The sequence below is a fragment of the Pempheris klunzingeri genome, chromosome 17, assembly GCF_042242105.1.
Source record: "Pempheris klunzingeri isolate RE-2024b chromosome 17, fPemKlu1.hap1, whole genome shotgun sequence".
Lineage (NCBI taxonomy): Eukaryota > Metazoa > Chordata > Actinopteri > Acropomatiformes > Pempheridae > Pempheris > Pempheris klunzingeri.
The window spans coordinates 21,461,321-21,481,445 of record NC_092028.1 but is presented as its reverse complement, the minus strand read 5'-3'; the positions used below and the strand labels follow the sequence as shown (position 1 = coordinate 21,481,445).

The following is a 20,125-nucleotide window of genomic DNA, read 5'->3' as shown; positions in this document are numbered from 1 at the left end:
CTTCATTTATCTCTCCAATTTATTTCTTTTTAACGGGGCAGTTTCCCCGGAAACACACGGAAGAATCACGGCCGTGTCCGTCTGTGGAGGGCTGTGACCAAGGAGATTAGCTATAGGAAGAAGCCGTTCAGACAATCGCTGCACACAGAACAAACATAATGTTCTCTTATGTGCTCGTTTGTGACGCTCGTCATGCAGCCTCCACATGAGGAGGCTCTCAGTGTGCAGCCAGGCGTGTGTGTGTGTGTGTGTGTGTGTGTGTGTGTGTGTGTGTGTGTGTGTGTGTGTGTGTGTGTCTGTGTGTCTGTGTGTGTGTGTGTCTGTGTGTGTGTGTGTCTGTGTGTGTCTGTGTGTCTGTGTGTCTGTGTGTGTGTGTGTGTGTGTGTGTGTGTATGTGTGTGTCTGTGTGTGTCTGTGTGTGTGTGTGTCTGTGTGTGTGTGTGTGTGTGTGTCTGTGTCTGTGTGTGTGTGTGTGTGTGTGTGTGTGTGTGTCTGTGTGTGTGTGTGTCTGTGTGTGTCTGTGTGTCTGTGTGTCTGTGTGTGTGTGTGTGTGTGTGTCTGTGTCTGTGTGTGTGTGTGTGTGTGTGTGTGTGTGTGTGTCTGTGTGTCTGTGTCTGTGTGTGTGTGTGTGTGTGTGTGTGTGTATGTGTGTGTCTGTGTGTGTCTGTGTGTGTGTGTGTCTGTGTGTGTGTGTGTGTGTGTGTGTGTGTGTGTGTCTGTGTGTGTGTGTGTGCTTTAACGACTGTGTTTGTCTCTCCAGCGTGTCCAAGTGGGCAGAAGGCCGTCGGAGACAAATGCCAACAGTGAGTAACTCATTTAAAATTTTACTAACAGGGTTAAGTTTAAGTTTTGCATCTGAAGTGTGTGTGTGTGTGTGTGTGTGTGTTTGGGGGGGGGGAACACGGTGATGTGAAGTTGGCTCCCCCATGTGGACTCAGTGTTTAACTCTATGAATGTGCTCCTGGACGGCTGTGAAACAGACTTTTGTTGTGTTTAACTGCTCTGTTTGTCCTTCAGGTGTGCGTTCGGATATGCCGGCTTCAACTGCAACGACTGTGAGTAACAACTGTAGTAACTGTAGTACGGCTGTTACTGTAGTCACAGCTGTAGTAACAGCTCAGTTAACCCATAATAATGTGAACATGCCTCCCTGTGTGTTCCCAGCGGCTCTGCTGGCCGTGGTGGTCATCTCCTGTGTGCTGGGAGGAGTTCTGCTCATCCTGGTCCTGGCTCTGCTCATTTACTGCTGCTGGTGAGAGCGTTAGAAAAGCACCTTGTTGTTTTTACTCCTTCTGCTTATGATCAGCTCATGGTTTTGGTCATTTGCATGTCAAAAGACTTCAAACTGTTCACCTGCAAACCATCAGATTAATACTGAAGTTTTGAAAAGAGCAATGGGCACTGTGGTTTTTAGCAAACATTACTCAAACAGGAGTGAATAGGCTGTTAGGGACTATTTTCAGCTGCGGATCAATACACATTTGGTGGACGGTGAATGTGGGACTGACTAGAATTAAACTTCAGTGAAACAGAAAGTGTTTCAGTAGTTTCTGGATATTCTACATATCTGCCTACAGGAGGAGATGCTCACAGAGCAAACCGGACCACAGCAGCAGTCCGTACTCATCGGATGAAGTGAACCAGCCCTGGCCCACCGGCGTCACCCCCATCCCCCGGGCCTCCACTAACTGGGATGCAGCCCCTCCCATAGAGATGTCAGAGGGGGGCGGCACTCGAGCTCTGGTGGACAAGAAGCATCAAAGCAACGGACAGGTGAGTTATCAGGTGTTCTCCTGTCGTCTGACGCACTCGGCACTAATCCTCAGACTCGTCCACTGAATCAGCCTCTAGTTTGGACATTTCTCTGCTTCCAGCCAGGCTGCTGGTTAACCTGAACCCCAGGAGGCACAGATTTGGTCATTTACAGGTGAAAAGTAGATCCAGGTCCAGGCTCAAATGGAGCTCAATGATGTTTTTAGACGTCAGGGCTCCATGTAAACTGTTGTTTTATGTGAACGTGTCAGAGAATAGTTGGGACCTGCGCTGACACATCGTGCTTGTCCACCAAATGATGAACCCTGGACCCCTGGAAGTGATCTGACCTGTAAATCACCAAACCCACGCTCCGGGCTCGACCGTCTCATCATGTCAGACTCAGATTAGATGCTTTAATGATCTGTTTTCAGTCCTGTGCGCTCTAGTGTGTTTAACCCAATCATCCAGAATGTATATCCAGTGCTAGCACGTAGTCCCCCCCCCCCCCCATGCTCCCTGCTTTGCCTGACTCCCAGTGTGTTGCTTTAGGGGATTCAGCCGAAGCAGAAAGGATGGAAAAAGGTAAGGCATGGCTTTGCTTTCAGATTCTCATTAGCTTGAAGCCCCCTGCTGCCGATTTAGACAGGCCGCAGAGAGAATCGTGGTGGGGGGGTTTCCAGGTGATGGGGGGCTTCATGAGGCTTCTGTGATTGTTGTGGAAAGTCGTCTGCTTTCATCTTCATGTTAAATCTAGTGAGTGACAGTTCAAAGCAGCTCAGCTGACGGGGGGGGGGGGGGTGTGTCTCGTTTCCACTCTGGTGACGGGTGTGTGTGTGTGAGGGTGTGGGGGTGTGGATGTGTGGGTGTGTGTGTGTGTGTGTGAGGGTGTGGGGGTGTGGATGTGTGTGTGTGTGTGTGTGTGTGTGTGTGAGGGTGTGGGGGTGTGGATGTGTGTGTGTGTGTGTGTCCCTACATGTGAGAGACTCTAACACCATCACTGCTTCACAGTCGGGGTCATATGATCTGAACCCAGATGGAATGAGGACCTTCAAAGGTAAAAATCCGTCCCGTTACTCGTACCTGGTCCAAGGCCACGAGAACCCCTACTTCCTACCTGGAGACGAGAACAAAAACTGACAAGCGTCCGGCGGCTGGAGATGAACTGATCACCGATCACCGATCACCGATCACCGATCACCGATCACTGATCACTGGATTTTCAGGCACATTTCCTGAGCAGGACCAGGTTTTTAAACACTTTTGAACTTGGAGTGATGACACGTCACTAAAGACTTTTCTTTACTGGGAAACAGCCACCAAAGAGATTCATTCATTCATTCATTCATTCATTCACTGGAACAAGAACATTTCCTCAGAAGTGAGCTTGTGAGCTCCACGTCTGTCCTTGGACAGAGAAACAGGGCTGGTCTGAACCAGAAGATGTCGCTGTTGCTCAGTGTAATTCTGCTGTTTTTAAAGGTACATTTCACTTTTTTATGCTTTAAACAAATCATCCTGTAGTCTTTTAAACGAAGCTTCTTATTGTTGCTAATTGCACTAAATTGTGTGTTAAGTTTACCACCGGTTTTCCTCTGAGGCGAAGGGTTAACTGAATGTGGGCTTTCAGGGGCTACTAGATAGTTTTTGGGTCTGATCATCTTGTAGAAAACTACATCTTGTATGATTAAAGGGGCTGGATCCCCACTTGGGGGTGTTTTTAAAGGATTTTCTGTGTAAAGACCTCTGATTGTTGAGGCTGAACTTGCAGAATGTGTGTGTTTGACGGAGAGGACACATGCAGAGCCGGTGATGACGTCTCTCCTGGATGTGCCAATGATGACTTTCTGTTGGAAACCGTTTGTCCCCGTGTGTCTGAGACGGAGCACTGTTTTATATGTGTGAAGGTCTTTTGGCAGAGAGTGTGTGTGTGAGACAGAGTGTGAGATGGAAATAAATTAATTTAAACAACAGTCTTGTTTCTCGTCACTGATGGATCCACTCAGTGTTTCAGCCCCTTTGTGTCTCTAATCACCGTCAGTGTGGAGCAGGAAGGTCCTCACTCGTCTCCCATCGATACCTGAAGAGTCCTTAGTTCTGCTGGACTGGACCTGCGGCCACCTTTAGCACCTTTAGCCCCTCAAAACATCTTCAACTTTGTTCCATCAGACACTTAAAGAGAGAGAATCTCTGCTGAGAGGCCGAACACGTTTCCTAATGCTCGACACGTGTGGCCGTTAAACAAACCTGTGGGACGTCACTGTGATGACACACTGTCTGTGACCACAAAGTATTAATCATTATTATCAATAAGCTGCATAGAACATAGTGATCATGACCTATTTCCTTATCTGGCGTCATGACGTGTCTGCGGTCACTTTGTGTTTTACCACCTGCACCAAAGGGAAGAATAACCCTTCGTGGTGTTTCCACGTATGCTGCAGTGTTTCAACGAGAAGGAAGAAACAGTGTGTGTGTGTTCTTGTGCTGATGGGGCCAGCGTCTAAAGGTTCCCCGTGGAGGTTCTTCTCAGACACGTCTGCGGGTTACAGGAACCTCCGACCTGATCAGCAGGAGGAGGAAACACGCCAACACACAGCAGCAGAGACGGAGGAGAAGAAGAAGACTTCAGGCTGGAAACAACGCTGGACTGAGGAGTGAAGTAGATCGAACACAGCTGTGAAACCTTCAAGGCTCCACATGTGTTTGGTGAGTAAAACTGAATCTAAATGTTTGCTCAGTGAAGCTTTTCTTCAGTGACAGACCGACTCAGGCTGTACTCCTGTCTCCTCTTCTTCTGCAGACTTCTGAATAACGTGTACGAGTGGGTGCAGCTCGTTATGCCGGAGCCTCTGGACCTAAACCAACGGCCACATGAATCTCTGTGTTAACCTGGTGATTCTTGGAGGGGGGGTGATGCAGCTCTGGGGTCTCTGGAGGCCTCGGGAGCTCTGCTGGAGTCGGTGTGAGGCCTGGCTGGCAGGGAGCTGAGTGCTGAGGTTACACTGAAGGAGTCCTCACTCCTCACAGGCTCCTAAAAGCTGGGATTTGGTTTGCTGGAGCTAAATCTGGCTTTGCCAGGCCTTAATCTTGGCATTGGGTCACTGGAACACACTGTGACTGGCAGAGCAAATCACACGCACATGTGGTGTGTTCACTTGTGTCTGCACGCATAGTGTGTGTGTGTGTGTGTGACAGATTTTCCTGAGAAATGCAAAGTGTGCTCCAGGTTCAGGTGTTGTGATGAAGGACGTGGCTCATCGTCATCATGATGGTCCGTCCGGCCTGAGGTCTCACTGTTCACATCATTTTCCTTTACAATCACTTCCTTAACCTGCTGGATGTCCTGGGACGGCTGGACTGGCCTGGCTCCAGATTGCTGAAGGCTCCAATAAAAGTGCAGGTGAAATAAATCATGAAAACCTTTAATCTTTCACCTTTAGAGAGAAATATGACCCCCCAGACATAAAAGAGAAGGTCAGTGTTTTAGAGATATTCTGACAGAAGTGAACATGTAGTTCAGTTCCCCATCAGCCTGAATGATTCTGAACCCTTGATGTTCTCTCTAATGAGCCGCTCTGATTGGTGCTTGGTGTTTTGTGGCCGTTGGCGGCTGCAGCCCCTCCCATCAGCTCCGCTCGCTGGTCGATGGACCACTTAGCGGCCGTGAGCCACACACCCCGGTCATCTGAGCTGCTGGAGCTGTGGGAATGACCACGCAATCCAATAAGCATCGAGCCAGTCTGTGATTCTGTGCAGCACAAGTTCAAGAGTTTGACAGGTAAGGAGCTGAAACACACACCTGAGAAAACTCACTGATGATTTAAGAGATAATCAATCAGTCAGTCGATGGACAGAAAACAAACTGCCGCCTCTTTAGATCCTTAAAGTCACTTTTGAAGCATAAATACAAACTTTTGATAACCAGCGTCTCCTGAAATGTGTCTTTGGTGTTTTCTGTGTTAACATGTCGTCTTGAGAAGTGAACTCCTAATTTACTGCTGTTATTATGAAAACACACAGATTAATTGATGATAGAAATAGAAGCTACAGCAGTAAACTGTGTGGGGAGGAAATAATCCGGTCATTCTAGCAGCTCACTGATTCAGCAGGTCTAAACAACAGACAGTAACAGTAGAATCTAACATCTAACTTTTATATTTCTCATGTAGACAAACATCAAAAATGACCAAGTTTCCAAACAGGAAATCCTCTCATCAGCTTCACCTCCTGCAGCAGTTTGTTCTCCATCAAACTCTCTGACAAGCAGCTCGGTGTGTTTTTCACAGGAGCTGCTTGAAATGACTCATGTTGGTGTAAATAATAACTTTCTGCTGCAACCAAATGGACAAAAAATCAGTTAAAACGGCTTTAAAGCTTCAGATGAACGTACTTCTGATCCTTTAGGGGGGTTACAAACAGAGATTAGACTTAAAATGCATTCAGCTTTTATTAAAGGAAGTTTTTCTAGATTTTCTTCATGTTGTAGGTTTGTGGTTTTCACAGTGACCGTGTTCAGTCCTCCACCTGACCCCAACAAACACTCCTAACATCTAATGTAATCATAGAGTCGACAGAAGAGAGCAGGAAGTGAGGGTGCTGCACGGCGTGAAGCTTCTCAGCCGACCATCACACTTTCTGCAGCCTGCGAGGAGAAGAGCAGCAGACGGAGACGAGAACACTGAAGTGTTCACGCCTGCCCCCGAATCAATCCAATAAATTCATGCCAAAGGCCCCCAGAGGCAGCCAGAGCCTCCTGCTCTACTGTTTTACTGCTGTGAATGAGTGGAAGTCTCCTCCTCTGCCCCCCCCCCTCCTTTCTTCTTCTCTATTAAGTCACACTGACGGCTGTAATTCACTTTCACTAACGCCGCTCTGCAGCAGCCAGTGAGCTACATGGAATTATGAAACATTTCCCAGCAACCAGCGCTCTCAGTTAACACCTGCCCAACCCCCCCGATAGAGTTATGACCAGAGCTGTAATGTGGGGGGGGGTGTTCAAACCCGTTTTACCAATCATTGTTATCAGCAGAAAGGCCTTTATTCACCACAGACAGACGTCATTCAGAACATTTAGACTTCTGAGCAGGACTTTCTGTTATTTCTGCTGTTTGTGGTCGTTTTGTTTCTTGTTGGGGGGGGGGGGTGGGGCTGACTTCCCTGTTAACTCTTGGTACAGAGGTTCTGGTATCAACAAGTGCTACTAATATCAATACGACTACAACTGATCACCTTCACACTTTGTGGGCGAAAAGTGGCCAATCAGACTCCAAGCGAGGCCTGTGCCCCCCCACACACACACACACACACTCTGGACCCCCCCTCTGCTCCCCTGAAAACATCTACTCAGAAAATCTAATGATTGAAACGAAGAAACAAGACAAAGTGTTTCAGAGAGATGGAGCCTGTTTCTGTTCCCTGATCCACTCTATCAAAGTGGCTGCAGATAATGCAGTGAAGGCCAGACAGACGATCATATTGATGACTGCTGGGGGCCGAGAGGATGGTGAGAAAGTGGTGGCGCCAGGCGGAGATTAGCTTGAGAGGGCATTACCCCCCCCCCCATGATGAACAGCAACCATTGGATGAAAGTGAGAACAGTAAATATGATTGCAGTTAATATCATACAGATAGATGATACCTCCTTCTCTCTCTATTACCCCCCCCCCCCCCCCCCCCCCCCCTCTATTTATGTCACTGTTCTCTGGTAGCTTTAAAACACTTCTGTCTGTTTAGAAGCTGCTGCAGTTTAACACTGTAACTGTAAGAACACTGGACATGCTGAGGCCCCAAAATAAGCCTGAGCTCCTGCAGGAGTTTACTCTCCTCCTCCTCCTCCTCCTCCTCCTCCTCCTCTAGTGTCCACCAGCAGCCCTCAGTCACATGACCTGCCCCCCCCCCACACACACCTGTCCCTCAGCACACCAGCAGCCCCACACACCTGCACGCTGACGTCACCGTTCAGTGGGAGGAGAAGAGCTGCAGAACTGAGTCAAGCTCAAAGTAAGAGTTCATTTTCCAGGAGCCACGAGAGCGACGGTCCTGAGGTCAGTCGCTGAGTCACATGTGCTCTCACAAAGAGAGATGAACCTGCAGAGAAGCAGTGAGATCTTCACTTATGTTCATCTCAGCTGTCCAATGAGCAGCACACAGCCTGCTGAGGCTCATTTTATCTGTGTGGTTTAGTTCACTCTCACTGGATCGTCCCTGAAACACTGTAGACAGATAATATGGTGATAATAATGCGTCTGTTTATCTGACTGGGACAGCACACACAGCTGTAAACATGCTGGAGTTAGCATGAATGCTAATTTACATCCGTAGTGAGGAAACAAACGACAGAAACGTGAAGTGTTAAAATATAAAGACACACAAGCAGAAACAGGACAGAAGACGTCGTGCAGCGTGTCTCAGGCTTTCAGGCTTTAAGCTTCAGCTCAGATCTATTTCCACACACTTATTGTACGTTTTTAAACCCTCTGGAGTCTGATGACTGTAATAAAAGGACGAGTTCCCATCCAGGACAGAAACTCCAGTAAACAGAGTTCCCTCTCGTCTTTATATATCAGCGCAGTAAACACAGTTCTGTATGACAGAAAGGTGGCCGCCATCCATCCACTATCTAAAGCATGCGCTCCTGATCCTGTCCTTTCAGCCCAGACACTGATGAGCAGAGACTGTGGAGGGAAAATAGTTCTGGGAGACAGTCTGAAGTATTTCTGTCATCTTCTGCTTCCAGGCTGGAGAGGGGGTGGGGGGGGGGGGTTGCAGAATGTAATGAGTCTGACTGATTTCATTGGAGGCCACGTCTGCATCTTAATAGGAGGTAAATACTTGGCATCATAATGGCTCTGAGGATCTATTATCTGATGTCAGTGCCGGCTGACTGCACACACACAGACACACTTTATGACCGATTAGTGGGGTCAGAAGGCAGCCTGGCCCTCCTGCCCCCCCCACCCCACCCAGAGGAGGATGGCAGCAGATGCCTCTGAATCAGTTTGAGCCACGACGTGTGCAGTGCTTAATGGGAGGTGCAGATCCTGCCTCTGTCCAGCCGTCCGTGTGGTGCCTGAAGGACCTCAGAGATGAGACACAGTGATGTAACTGAACAGATCCAGATTTAAAAACATGTCTTATGGCAGTGAAGGAGATAAATTGTTCCTGTTCTTCATAAGTTTGTAGTTTTTCTATAAGAGTCTTGACGTTATTATTGAAACTCAAGCACCCGTATTCTTTAATGGACAGCCCAAGATTTTTGACATCACAGCCGGAGGGTTCAGACGGTCTCAGAAGCGTCTTTAATTCAGATTCACAGGTGAAATACAATGAAATACAACGCTGGGGTTCAGGCAGCGCCGGGCTCATGACTGGTTCTGGTCAGAGGAGCCAAGAACTGGGGTTTTCCAACAGATTTTAAAGGGCAGAGTGTCACAATATCACACGTAGCCATTGTTTGAACAAGAACTCTCTGTTTCTTACAATCTTATTACATTATATCTTATTATATTACATCTGCTTCTTAAAACAATGGAGGAGACACCGGTCTGTCAGCTCACACTGACCTGCACAACGTTTGAGGAACAAATGGAACACTTGATTTAAAGTTCTAATTTACATTCAAGACATTTTGTGGCAATATCAGAGTTAATAGTTAACATTTATGACATTAAGATTTTAGAAGTGAGACACAACAAAGACCTGAGGAGGAAAGTTCCTGACTGATGTCCACGTCATAAAACAAACATAAAAGAACAGTTCTTACATCCGAATTACTCAAATTCTGTCCAAACCCCCCCACTACAAACCAACCCTGAACCTGTGACCTCAGTGTTACAAGTGTGAAGTGATCAATAGATCGTTCTTTATTTATTATTTATCTATATTTATTTATTATTTATTAGAACATTTGTGCATGAAAGCATTGATTCACCTTTAAAATAGATTTTAGTGTGTGAGTGTGTGTGTGTGTGTGTGTGTTTGTGTGTGTGTGTGTGTGTGTGCTCCATGCAGGAGGACAAAGAGCGAGCAGGCGCTCTGTCGCTGGAGGTGGGCGGCCTCAGAGAGGAGGGGAGGAGGAGGAGGAGGAGGGGAGGGGGGAGTCTCTATGTCAGGCAGCCTATCAGATCCAATTAGCCACCACAACATGTTAGTGGGCTGCAGCCAGAGTGGAGGGGGGGGGGGAGAAGATGTGGCTTTTACATCTGCAGCACGTCTGTGACCCAGTTTGTGCCTCAGTTGTCACTATATTTAAACTACACAGCCAACCGTCCGTGTCCTAACTAATCAGAGAGAAAACTAATCTGCTGCACCAACAGTTTAACCTGCTAACTAACTTTAAATCCCCCCCCCCGATCCAAATAACCAGAAGCGGCACATCTGCCTGTGTGATTTCATCAGGTGTTTCTCCATGATCATCACTGTTCATGGGGGCAGCAGAACAAGCTTTAAACACAACACTGATCTATTGTCAGCCTATAAAGATGACTGGATGAGTTTGGGAGACGGACATGTTCTCTGATGAAGACATGTCCAGTGTTTGCTCTTCGTAGCTCTGATTTGGTCTTCACCATCTCCTCAGAAACAACATGTGTGTGGTTAGCAGCTAAATGCTAACACTGCCCACTAGCTGCTGACTGTGTGATGTTCCTCACAGTGAGCTGGGTCAGTATCACTATAAAGTGCCTTTGGTGTCCTCATCAGAATCACTCAGTCATCATCTGAGGTCTTATTATAGGTGACCAGAGATTTGCACACATATCAGTACAATAATATCTATCTTAAAATGTGTTTCCTTCATTTTATACCATTTTTTGTCTTTGGATGTACATGATTTTGGCATGTCCCACACACTGTTCTGCTAACTTCAGTGTGTGTAATAAGTGGTTAAATGATACTAAATCAATTTTTTTTACATGGTTTTATTGTCACAACAAGTTATTTGATAAAACAAGTCATTTTGATCATGTATATTCTATTTTCATAATAGTATTGAACATTCCTGTCCACCCTGTCATTTTGCTCTAAATGCCCCTTTAAGAAACCCGCTGATGTTTGACTGAAACAGTGGCTAGTTGCAGAGTAGGTATTTACACTTGTGTTTCGTAATTTTCATCATATTAGGTGTTTAGTTAGATGTTGTCAAGCTTAACATGTCCCCTCTGTCATAGTGAAATATCAATTAATATAAAAACCTTTCAGAAATTCTAAATATATGTGTTAAACAGTACACAGTCCGCTTGCTAACTGAATCATGTTGCTAAGTGAAGGTCCACCATGTGCTCATTAAATGCTAACATCATTCAAAAATGTCATGGTTGCCCTAATTTCATTACTATCCAAATACTTTTCCCATTAACTAAAACACAGTGTTGAGAAAGGAACTAAATAGCTTTCTGAAAATACACATTTTAGAATCACTATGTAATTACACTGTATTTATTCTACTTGACATATTTTGCTGTACATTGTCTGCTTGCAGTTAATTTATAAAAAGTGTGGCAGCTTGACCAACATGCATTTCTAACAGCACAACATCTACTTAATACAATAAATGTGAAGTTAAATGGAAAATCTCAGCTTTTTTGGGGGGAAATTGGGAAGTCTCACCTGATGGTGATATTAACCCATCTGATGTCTTGTTAACACCATAATATTGATTACAGCAGCTTTATTAGTCTGGAGGTCTGTGCTTCTGCTGAACTGTGTCTCATTTTGTAGAGACGTTTGTTCTTTAGTCTAATTTCACTGATTATGAATAAAATAGATGACAGATGACACCCCCACACTGCTCCTATGACACCACATTAGTTTGAGCTGATTCAGGTGTATTAACCAGTCAATTCATTCATTGTTCATTTTTCTTTTTCTGGACTAAACCAGCAGTCAGAGCTGAGTCCTGTCAGGCTCAGTCTGGGGGTGAACTGTGGAGATGGAGCTCAGTGATGCTCCAGAGCTCCACACTGATGCTCAAACGGTTACATTCAAGTGGCTTCAGTGTCACAGGCACCAAACTGCATCATCTGAGCCCCGCTAACGCTTCCTTCATCCTCTGCTGCTGTGGCCACGGAGCATCAGGGACGGAAAGGGAGGGGGGCCGGGTAGGGGAGGGGCCGAGAGAGGCAGAGAAAGAGAGGGGAAGAGGCGGACGCTCGGCGGCAGCAGGTTTGTGAGAGCAGCAGCCAGAGGAGGAAGAAGGAGGAGGAGGAGGAGGAATCAGAGCGAGAGGAAGAGTGTGGCTGCAGTCAGGAGGGACGGAGACACCGAGGGAGGAGGAGACACTGAGAAGGTGAGCAGCACATCCTCTTCATGTCCTTCATCTGTTTCAGGGGGAGCACCAGGAATGGTGGATGCTCTCTGCCCACTGTGTGTTTTCCTTTTCCTCCTCCGTCTGCCAGCTGACGGCGTGCTGTCTGTGTCTGTGTGTGTGTGTGTGTGTGTGTGTGAGGGGGGGGGCAGCACTGCAGAGCGACGCAGAGAGATGGAGGAGAGGGAGGGAGGGATGGAGGGAGGGAGGGCCGGCATTATGCTGCACAGACCTGAGCAAGGAAGAATAGAGAGAAAGAGGAGGGCAGACGGAGAGAAATAAACATCTGCCTGCGTTTGGCTGTGCAGCAGAGAGGGGGGGGGGTGCTGTGAGGGGCCTGTGTGTGTGTGTGTGTGTGTGGGGGGGGGGGGGGGGTAGCTTTGTGACAGTGTGCAGGAGTGTGTCAGCTGTCAACATCTCTAGTTTCCCTCCATGTTGGAGAGGATACAAGTTTCCGTGTGACCACACCCTCTGCTCGCTCCTGGGGGATGGGCTTTCATGATGGGGGGGGGGGTTGTGGTTGTGTCGGTATGGGGGTGTGGGGGTGTGGGTCTGGGAAATGTGTGTGTGTGTGTGTGTTGGACGTTGGCCAAAGATGCTCAGTGTTTCCTCCCATTACTGTCAGGGCAGTGGATTACCTGAGTGTGAGCTGCTCATCCTCCAGGCAGCGAGGAGTCGAGCCAAGACGCTCCATCATGTCACGCTCAGCTGTGTGTGTGTGTGTGTGTGTGTGTGTGTGTGTGTGTGTGGACACTTACACAGATGTACCATCCACCTGTGTGTGTGTGTGTGTGTGTGTGTGTGTGTGTGTGTGTGTGTGTTGATTGGCTTGCGTGGTGCCAGGTCATGTAGAAGACGTGAAAAACGCTGTAGTACAGGAGGCTGCGGTGCTAAATACTCATCGAGCCTTCTGCTGCTGGCTCTGCTCCACGGCTCACGGGCTTCACTCTCATCGCTCGGTGCCTGATACAGAAATAAAATCCTCCAGCACACTGTAAAAGCACACAGAGTGTGGTCCTGATGGAGGGACGGGACCCTCGTCATCTGGCAGAGAGGAGCGGTGGACCTCTGAACGGCAGCCTGTGGAGAACAGCTTGACTGAGCATTTGTTGTTTTAGCGTTCTGATGCCAAAGCGTTGTCACAGCGCCGTGGACGGTAGCGTCCTGAGGAGGCTCCCTCACACCACCACCAGCATCCATAGAGGGATGAAACATATTCTAGCTGCACCTAAACAGTGAAGCCACATGTTCACATACAGGTGACCCCCCCCCCCAAACCATAAACCACAGTCTCTCCTCGTATTTCTGCCTAAACCTAACCAAACCTTAACCAGCTCGCTGTCGCATCACAAAGCAGATTCACTCCTCACCAGTGACTCGTTGTTTCTGTTTCCTATTGGATGGGGGGGCTGGATCAGAAAACCCTCTCTGGGTCTTTGTAAAGGGGGGGGCAGCACAGTGTGAAGACTTGTCGATGACTGACTGTGTCCCTGACGGAAACGGTGAGAGGAACAAAAAGACAAATACTCTTATTGGTCTGTTTCCACCTGCGGGGGCTCGTGGGCCCAACGTCTCAGCCCTGAATGACAAAACTGTCAGTCATGTGAGTGTTTATTGATCTGTGATCTGGGTGGTGAAAGGCCTGGTAGGAAAGGATGGAGGGGTTCAGTGTGTGAATCCCAGCCTGTTTTATGACCTGAACCCCCCCCCCCTCCCCAAAAAGGACCAAACAAACACGTCATCTAGTAAAGGAACCATTTCTCTGCTCAGGAACGTCTCTGGCTGCAAAATGTAACCTCTAAGTGGTCGAAGGACTTCACTTAAGACTTCAGATAAAATGGCAGCTCCATTTATCGACCACCTCAGGGTTCCCAAACACTTTGTCTCGTCCCCACAATCCTGTCGGATGAACTCAAGGTCCCCTTAACTGAGTCCTTAACTGTCCATGTCTTTAAGCTGGATGTTATTTAACACTATAAATCATAGAAAGTGTCAAACTGTCTTATGTTCTGGTTCAACGTGCATCTGATGCCTCAGTTTCTGTGACTTCCTCTCTGGCAGCTGCAGGAGTCGCCCCCGCTGTCACAGCACCTGTGTTTGGGAACACTGAATAAGTGAAGTGAAGAAAAGAGAGAAGCAGCAGATATTTTGATAACGGAATCATTTCAATTCTTATTTTTCTTCAATCTGAGGATTTGCTCCTTTTCCTTGAGGAGAAGATTCATTTGTGAGAATGATCAACAGGCCAGCTGATGATGAACAGAGTGGTTGTGGTGGTTAGTTGCAGCCCTGAAACCAACACCACCCTGTGAAGACAGACCCACTGGCCCTGGCAGCCTGCTCCGTGCCCCCCCGGGAGACCTGATGGAGCTCCGGCAGCGCGCGGACGTGACGTCACAACACCTCCAGGGCTCGAGACTGAAAGCAGCAGAGCCTTCTGCTTCTGAGAGAGTGAGGAAGAGAATGAAGGAGGGACAGAAAGCCTGAACAGAAACAGAGGGAGGGGGCAGCACAGACAGAGCTGCTTTGGTTTTTAAGTCTCTCCTTTAACTCAGCATCATGCTATTGATGCAGTAGGCGGTGAATACTGGTCCGTCAGTGTTTTAGCTAAATGTGTCGAGATGAGCGTCGTATGACGACGGTTATTATCTGATCAGCTGACTTCTGAGCTCCTCTGTGACCTCACTGGGGCTCCATCATGTTTGTGTGATCTGCAGCTAAGCTCTTAACTAGATTTGAACTGAAAATGTCATTTTTGCTGGGATGAAATGCAGAAAGTGTGATGTCTGAGTCTATTTCTGGATCAGTGACGTTTGTGATCTGATGTTTGCAGTAGTGTTTCTGCAGAGCTGTGAGGCAGCAGGAGCGTCAGGCTCTCTGAAGGAGACCAGAACTGATTCCTCTGACAGTCAAGAAGCTTTAAGCGTTTGTCTCATGGTGGTCAGTTCACTGCAGTTCTTCTTCCCTGATGATGCCTACATTACCCACAATGCAGCTGGACTCCCTGTAGACCTGTCTGCAGACTTGGAGCTCCCCTTTAGAAATGAAAGAATACTTTTATAATCCACCCAGTTTTACGTAACCCTGCTGCGCCGCACTGAAAACAACAGAGGAGCTTCATTTGGATCCACTTTAAGGGATCTGCTCTCATGACTTTAAGGGATCTGCTCTCTTGACTTTAAGGGATCTGCTCTCATGACTTTAAGGGATCTGCTCTGGGCTCATGACTGTTAGCGTGTTAGCTTCTGGTCCAGTTAGTGACTGAGAGCACAAATAGTCACTGTTGTCATCAAGCTTCCAGAAACACCTCAACAGAGATCAACAGAGATCAACAGGGATCAACAGAGATCGACTTCAGTATGTTTACACACCACCCTCTGTTCCTTAGTGACCAGAGGATGCTGTTAGCCAGCAGGTCAGCCACAGAGGCACAGCACAGACGTTTCCACATACAGACTACAGACAAGGTGTCTGTTATGTCACCTGATGGAACGAGTCGGTTAGGTTTAGGCAGGACAGGAGGGCTGTTTATCAAAGTGTTTGGATGTGGAAGAGTGGAACATAATACACAGACAAGCACAAAGGATTATGAGGCCGCTACAGTCAGAGCATCATCGCCAACACGCCCCCTCCCTCACCGCTGATTGTCCAGGCGTCACGCTCACTTTGTACCAGAGCTTCAGAGAGGTTCATGTCCAGGTGAACGGGCCGAAGAGAGAGCTTCATCACCAGAAACTGAGCTAACAGAGGAACCACAGCTGAGCACCGTCAGGCCACACAGTGCTGTGAGCTTCATCAGGGAAGAGAGCCGAGTGGACAAAACACAAACGTGCTTCAGCATTTTATAGGCAGTCACACTCACCACCACCTCCATCCATCCCCCTCCACCTTTGACCCTAAATCCCAGTGGGTGCCACTTAGAGGTCCTCCCATAATCCCTCTCTCTGATGACCTCACCACGTTGGTGTGAGAGCAGCTGAGCGGATGACGTCATTCTCCCGGACAGTTTCTGGCTGAGCCGCTGCAGAGGGACGTTTAAACGCTGCTAAACACATCCAGCTCCCGTTCACTTATTCAGACAAACAGAACTGGGCTGCGGTTCGGAGCTAATCTCACTTTAACGAACTCGTTTCTCCCTCTGGTTTTCCTCATCTTCAGGCTGAATCTGACAGCCTTGGTGGTGGGAACAAAGGAGCCCACGGCGGAAAGAATGATGACAGTGTTGAAGACACTTTTTAATCCTTTATCAAATGGAGACTCTTCTAATTAGTTAGAGGTCTTTGAAACAGACCGGCCCTGGGACCCAGGAGTCAGATAGGGGGGGCCTCACAAGTCCTCATCAGGTCAGTCCACATAGTCCTTCAGAAAGTCAGGAATCCACGTCTTTACTCACTAACTTAAAGGGAGGTCCCCATATCCCTGCTTTGTGGAAAATGTCCTTTGAGAGCTGTGAAAGCTTAGTTGTAGATTACAGATACAAATGCACTGTGTGTGTGCATAAGGGGATGCTGTGCACATGTAAGTGCCTTGTTTTGTAGTATTGCAGTGAGTTATGCTGTGGGCTGCAGCTTTTTTTATCCTCTATTTGCAAATTAGCATCAGAATTAGCATTTAGCAGTTCCTGTCTGCAGCGGACCTTTGGATGTCCAGACAACCATCACTGGATCACTTTGATACCAATGAAACCTTTAAAAAGTGATGATGTTCAGGCAGCTTCTGGAAGGATTTGAAGCATCTCTTTCCCATCATTTGGAAGCAGCTGCTGTGATCCCACCCACCTCCTGTGTGATCATTTGTCGTCTCGTTCACCGCGGCCTAACACGTCACTCTGGACGGCAAACTAAACCTTTCTTTCCTCCTGTCTGTTAACAGTACATCTTTATTTTTGCCTGCAAAGGAAGACTGAGTGTGACTGTAGTTGGTCTTGAATAGGTGTGATGAAGAAAGACATGAACAATCTCTTCATCATAAATCTGCACATTACACAGGGAGACATTAAACTTTTATTTGCTCATTAATTCTACTCGTCTTCGAGCTCCGTCAGTCACAAAATGGGTGGGAGGGAACTTTTGCAGGGTTTATATGCTGAAGATGGTCGTTGGTGACGTAAACCAGGAGTGAAAAGTGAATACTGAGCCACAGCAGAGAGAGAAGCTCACTAACATCCCCAAAGAACCCGCGCTGATGTGTTTTCTTCTCCGGGGTTAAATATAGTGAGGCTATATGGAGAAAATCCCAGCTGACACACATGAGAATAAAGAGACTGTCTCTTGTGTGTTGATCCCTCAGATTCTCCTGACAGAACAAAAAGAAGAAGTGCTGCCTCCCTCCTCCTCCCCAGCTTCTCCTCACCCCTCCGTCTGGCTCTGTAATATGCTCTTTGTTAATTATTCATGAGCTCATTGCTGTCTGCGCTGAGGTTAATCATATTCTGATTACCTGTATCTGCCATCGCAGCACAAGGACGCTTCTTAGAAATGTTTTAGCAGGAGGAAGATGGTTTTAGATTCTAATACAGACGCAGCAAAGTGACGTTCAGGCTGCGATGGTGCAGCTTTTCTTCTGCTGCTAGTGCTGTAGCTAACAATGCTGCATGTGGCTTTTCTGTGCGTGTTGTGAATTCTCTCCATCTGTAAGTTACATAAGCGACTGCAGCAAACCTCTAGATGTTAAAGACACTGGAACAGACCACAGTGGGTCTGATTAAAGCTGCAAGCTTTGCTCAGATTCCAGCAGTGACTGATGAATTAGGCCGGACGGACACAGCTTCTGTGGCGTTTCACTGTAAAGCAGCAGGACGAGGACACGCTGATGCTCCTTCAGGACCTCCTCACTCGTCCAGGACCTCCTCACTCCTTCAGGACCTCCTCACTCCTTCAGGTTTAGGTTAAACTGACCTGTCTGTAAACTGGTGTGAGAACTAACATCATACATGTTCACTATTATAATGAGTTTTCTTCCATGTGAATGAGCCACAGAGAAGAATAACAACAACCCTCCTGCTCTCAGGTATTTTTGAATAAATCTAAAATTGTATATGTTGAATTTTTTACATCATCTTGATGCTGCAGTTTTATTTTTGCCTTTTTGTTCCCTGGGGGGCCTCCTGCCTTCCCACCCCTGAGCCTGTCTTCGTCTTCATTCACTTCACTGGCTCCATGTGTGGAGGTGTGAGGTGTGATTCCTCACCTGTCCTCTAGCTGCCGCTGCTGAGTCTGCTGCTGCTGTGACCACCTGACCTGCACAGCCAGGACGTTCTCTGTCAGGTGTTTCCTGCCCTCATCTAGCTGACTGTAAGCCTGCGTCTGACCAAGTAAAGTCTGCTGTTACACGTCTGAACACTGATATAATACTGTGGACATTATCCTAAAGAACAGGTAGAAATACTGACTGATATGACCTCTGAGGCGATGCATCGTGATGGCAGGCCTCCAGCAGGCACAGACTCAGTAACGTGAACACTTCCCTTATAGAGCTCATGTTTACTTCACACAGACAGCAGACGGCTCAGTGCTGCCAGACAGGTGGAGGAACTGGGCCTCTGCGCCGCTTCTAAACGGTCTGAGTACAATTTCTGTCAATATTTCAGCGGAGTAAATATGCTGATGGGGTGTGATTGTGTAACACAGTGTGTAGATGTCACATCTTTGAAAAATGATCTCAAACAAGCCAATATTTACCCACTTATTTATTCTATATGTGACATAGAAATGACACAGTGATGCTCCAGCCTCCAGCTGTCCTCAGCGTGACTGTAGATGTGTGATGTAGAATAAGTGGCACAGCTGCAGTTTACTGTTCCCACTCTGCTGCACTTTTCTGCTGTGGTGTCATCGGACCAGAGAGTGATCAGATGGGTTCTGTGGTTTATGTTATTGACTCACGTTTCCAGTGGGAGGAAGTGCGGAGAGTATTGAGTGGAGTGACAGGGGTATTGATCGATTAGGGGCTGCTCCAGTGCTTCAGCCGACTGTGTCTCAGTCTGTCAGCATATGAAAATGGGTTTATCCAAAGTTGCTGTGCTGCAAAAAGAAGTTACTGTTATTTTACGTATTTAGTGAGTTCTAGAAATGTCCTTAAACAAGAAAGAGGAATTATGTTCCTCTTTTTACTTTCATTTGCTTTTTTAAATCAAAAACATTTAAGCAAAGTTCTTATTTCCTCCAACAGAAAGAGGATGAGAATGTTTGACATGCAGCCCAGAGGACTGATTCAGGGCTCAGCTCACGGTGCAGCGTGCTGCAGATGGATGAGTTCTCAGTTTTCCAGAAGTCCTCCTTCCTGTCACATCGCTGCGCGCTGTATGACACACTGTGTGTTATTTCATCCAGGTCTGTGCCCACTGTGCTGCTCTGTCACACCAACACAGAGGTCCTGAGAGTCCTGTGATTAATGCACCAGCACTGACTGTTTATCTTAGTAGTGCGGCTCCATAATGCAAGAAGACTAATGTGAACGCAGCACGTTCACAGGTGAGCTGAGAGTGCTGCAAAATGGGAAACGCAGCCTGGATTTATAGTGTGAAGCCGACAGTATGAGGAGATAATATATGACTACAGTTACTGTACATGGGTCTGCAGGCGCCTTCGCAGGGGCTGAACGAGCTCACAGACACAGAGACACACCCTGATCTCTGTTTTTTCTCTTTTCTGTTGTGGTAAAAAACAGTGAAGCAGCAGTCGGCACACTGGTCGGCCTGAACGTGAGCCCCCCCCCATTTGATAAACATGCTGCAAAAGTTCCCTGTGGGACGCCCTGATGGTAGTTAAGTAAGTTAAAGTGCCCAATGTGCCTGTAGGACCCCTCCAGCACAGAAAATGTGACGCCCTTCGTGCCTCGGAAAGAGTAAATAGTTTAGCGTGTTTTAAATCATCTATCTATCTATCTATCTATCTATCTATCTATCTATCTATCTATCTATCTATCTATCTATCTATCTATCTATCTATCTATCTATCTATCTATCTATCTATCTATCTATCCATCCTGCCCCTGACTCAGCATCTGTGTGTGATTTAATTTCTCTCTTTCTCCTCTTCCTCAGCCCCCCCCCCACCTCACTGACCC

The 20,125-nt window shown here is 47.3% G+C and overlaps 1 long non-coding RNA gene across 1 annotated transcript; it reads left to right on the top strand.

Moving 5' to 3' along the window:
* The first annotated feature begins 1,633 nt into the window (after positions 1-1,633).
* LOC139217268 (uncharacterized) lies at positions 1,634-3,725 on the top strand. Its single transcript, XR_011585599.1, has 2 exons — positions 1,634-1,773; positions 2,764-3,725. It is a non-coding gene; the product is annotated as an uncharacterized lncRNA (long non-coding RNA).
* Positions 3,726-20,125: the final 16,400 nt, after the last annotated feature.